The 4,138-nt window shown below is 31.5% G+C and overlaps 1 long non-coding RNA gene across 1 annotated transcript; it reads right to left on the reverse strand.

The window, feature by feature from the left end:
- Window positions 1-1,861: 1,861 nt before the first annotated feature.
- On the reverse strand, window positions 1,862-3,882 carry LOC110735490. Its single transcript, XR_002514117.1, has 3 exons — window positions 3,728-3,882; window positions 2,585-2,653; window positions 1,862-2,493 (listed from the first exon to the last, which is right to left on the reverse strand). It is a non-coding gene; the product is annotated as an uncharacterized LOC110735490 (long non-coding RNA).
- Between the last annotated feature and the right edge of the window lie 256 nt (window positions 3,883-4,138).

Below are 4,138 nucleotides of genomic sequence, written 5' to 3' on the forward strand. Positions count from 1 at the left end.
CAATGAGTTTATGATTGAGGATTTTTCCTCCCTGTAATAAGTAGATAGAAATATGATAAGAGTAAATAAAAAGAGGGGTGCTGGCATGCCCCTTCCTATAGCCTGGTCACCGCCTGATGAGGGGTGGGGAAAGCTGAATGTTGATGCTGGAGTTGTAGGGGAGTTAGGGACTGGTCTGGGGGCAATGTTGCGTGACAGTAATGGCTCGGTTCAGGGCTGTTCTGTGGTGCAGGGCATCGAGTGATGGGAGACAAATGTAGCTGAAGCTATGGCTATCATATGGGGTATGAAATTTGCGTATGACTTGGGCTAGAGAAGTATTATTGTGGAAGGAGATTGCCTTGTTGTCATTCAGGCTTTGAGAAACAAGTCAGTAGGATCAAGCTCATTGCATTTAGTTTTAGAGGTTATTTATTAACTTTTCAGATAGTTTGGTTTACTTTTGAGTTATTTTTCCTTACTACGAAGGTATTATATACACTAGCTTACTATTGGCATTATAAAAGAAACGAGAGTATGGATTTAGGAGGCTCCTCCTTGTGTAATGGATGTTGTTATGCTATATTCTACTAGCATTTCTTAATAAAATTTGTTTCCCCTTTTTGGCAACAAAAAAAAAAGGTTCTCATGATGAGAAATACATCTGTTGTCTCTAAAAGTAAATAAAAAAGAACATAAAGTGAATAAAAATGACTTTAAAGCAAACCTATTAGCTCAAGTGGTAGAGCACTATGCGGATGCATAGAGGTGTAGGTTCGATTCCTACATAGGTTATCTCTAAAAATAAATATAAAACACACTAAAGTAAATCAAAATATCTCAAAAGTAAATTAAAGTAGCTAAAAAGTAATTTTAAATAACTAAAAAGTAAATCAAACTAGCTTACAAAAAAAAAAAGTTCTCCAAGTAAAAGTAAACGAATTATATTTTAAAGTAGACGAGTTAGTGTTACAAGAGTTCTTTAATAAGGTCCATAAGAAGCAAGCAGTGGTTTCTGCCAATGATAGCTAAGTTTGATAAGAGCAAATCTATGCTCTAGATGCTTGTCTTCTCACAAAGCATCTAAAAACATTCGGTGACATTCAATGGGAGATAACAAGCAAGGTTTGGGGGAGCTATTATGTGATGTTGCTATGCTTTGCTCACCCAAGTCCCATGGCGTGCAATAAAGCAAAGGCGGGAAATTCTCACGTTAGTGTGGTTGTTAATAGCTCATCTTGGTTTACATTGGGTCTGAAAATACAAAAGATGAATAAGGTTGGAAAATGTGGATTCCTATAGTAGTTTTCTAAAGTAAATAAAAAAGTATTTAAAGTGAATAAAAAAGACTCTAAAGTAAACCTATTAGCTCAAGTGGTAGAGCACTATACAGATGCATAGAGATGTAGGTTTGATTCCTACATAGGTTACCTCTAAAAGTAAATACAAAACATTCTAAAGTAATTCAAAACATCTCAAAAGTATATCAAAATAGCTAAAAAGTAAACCAAAAATAAATATTATTTACTTAAAAGTAAATAATATTAACTCTAAAGTAAATAGTATTTACTTAAAAGTAAATTATATCTACTCACAACTATTCAGCCTAGGATGCACATTGCTAAAAAGAAAAAGCATGGTATTAGTTTACCAACATGTTTATATCTTTAATCCTTAGATAAGTGACCTTGAGTTTCTAGTAATAAAAGTAGATACAAAATAAGTTAAAGTAAATAAAAAATTTATTAAAGTAAATAGAAATGAAATTCACCTTCTCTACTTCTAAAATAAGGAAATTGCAAATGCTTATTGACAATCTCTAATTGCTATAAATGCTTAAAAATCTAGTATAAGTGATAGAACCTTCTGATACCTTTAATCCTTGGATAAGTAAGCTTGAGTTTGTAAGTAATAAAAGTAGATACAAAATAAGTTGAAGTAAATAAAATATCTCTTAAAGTAAATACAAATGAATTTATATGGGATTCGAACCCACATCTTTTGTGCATTTGCACAATACTCTACCTCTTGAGCTAGAAAGCTAGTGTATATAAAGTTGACAATAATAAAATGAGCAAAGACAACATCAGCAACTTCAAAATCAGTTGCTAAGACCAGATGAAATTTCCAGTTTAGAAGCCTTGGAGGTTCTAGAGAGACGAGTGATCCATGTTTCATGAGAATCTACTAATGGAAACTTGAGAGGGTATAGACCTTCAATTGATCACAGACAATCACACCATAACACTAATTGGTACTCTTGTCCCCTAAAGTGCCCTTGAAAAAGAGAAGAAACGTTTATTTATGATGTTCGGTTGTGCATAACATCTTACTATAGATTTTTAACAAGAAATTTCCACACATTGTGCTACATAAGTACGGAATTTTACCATATTCTGAAATCTAATCTAATGAGAGGAACTGCCTGGGTAACAGTCGGTTTTTTTTTCTGCACCATAACTCCATGAGTGCTTTGTCAATGTTGAGCAATCACAAGACATCATAAGCACAAAACTGAAACAAGAATCACAAGACAGCATAAGCATCATGAACTAGTTGTATATAAACTAGATATCAACAACAAAGTATATAACTAAACCTGTACCATTGATGATATCATTTGTCTTATCTCACTGGGGGTTCCCGATAGTTCTTAGTTGCTCAAATAGCTAAGCTGTTCAAAGGTCTCAAACTTTAGTTTTATAGCTCAAACTATTTACATATAGTAATCCCAAAAACAAGAAAATTTTTAAAGTAAAGAAAAATTACTCAAAAGTAAATAAAAAATTATCATAAGTAAAGCATAAAATTTATAAGAATTAAATGATGGAAATCTCTCATGCTTCAATCACCTTGTATTGATATTGAAAATCAAGTACATATCAGTAACATACAAAGCAAATATATATAGTTGACAGACATATATAACCACGTACATGAAACATGAAAAAGAATAATTAATCGATAGCACAACTATACCCCAACTCTAACATCTAGTTTAGCTCATTACAAGCCGCAGTTGCATACTCTCAATATGAATATATTTATACCCAGAATTCAAAAGCATATCCATTCAAATAGACCACTAATTTAGAGGAATCAACCAAAATAAAAGTAAAACTCCGATTCATTAATAGTACCTCAGTCGAACATCTGATTCATATAGATAAGACCTCAGTGGAACAAATAAGAAAAACAACATCAAATCATACAAAGATCAAATATTATTGATACCAAATTATAAAGTAGAACTCAAAATTACTAATTCAGAACAGTACAATTGTCTAAACCATAATTTTTGCAATCGAAATCGCATATCCTTGATTTTCAAAAATCGAATTAAATCAAAGAAAACAACAATAATCAAAATCAAAATTCCGGATGAAAAAAAGTTAAAAATTCGATAATTATTAGAAGCTGACAACATATCCATGGAAATCCATTAAAATCGAAACTCAAACTTAAACAACAATTCGAAACGACTAAAACACAGGGAAATTAAGCAACAAAGAAAAATCGCAAGAAAGATTAATAAGAATCGCAACAAAAAATAAAAATTAAATTCTCTACCTTGGACTGAAAAATCGCAAGAAAGATCAATAAGAATCGCAACAAAAATAACCAAAATAACAAATTCCTCAAACTGAAAATAACGAAAACCCTAATTTAAGACAGGAAATCATAAAAAAATCAAACAATTATAAAACAATTGAATTAAACACAAGAACATCACAATCAAATAACTTACTTGTCCAGTATCAATTTGCAATGAAAAAAAAGCGAAGAAGAAAAGCAAATCCAACGACGATAAGAGCGCAGAAAAATTCGAAGCAAGAGAGAGAATTAGAGAGAATTCAGAGGGAGAGAGAGAAAATGAAATGAAGAGAGAGAAAGTAAAAATGAAATTTAGATCATTTGAAGAAAGTCATTCAAATCGCAAGTTTACCATTTTGCCCTTAATGAGGTGGGTGGAATGTCAGCCATTAGATTGAGCGCGATCAACGGTCTTGATGAGTTCCTAGTTCCTATTATTCACCTTGATTCTCACCTGATCTCAATCCTATATATATATATATATATATATATATATATATATATATATATATATATATATATATATATATGTATATATGTACGGGGAGGTTCCGCTAAAAACAGA

The sequence above is a fragment of the Chenopodium quinoa genome, unplaced genomic scaffold (genome assembly GCF_001683475.1).
Source record: "Chenopodium quinoa cultivar QQ74 unplaced genomic scaffold, ASM168347v1, whole genome shotgun sequence".
NCBI classification, from domain to species: domain Eukaryota; kingdom Viridiplantae; phylum Streptophyta; class Magnoliopsida; order Caryophyllales; family Amaranthaceae; genus Chenopodium; species Chenopodium quinoa.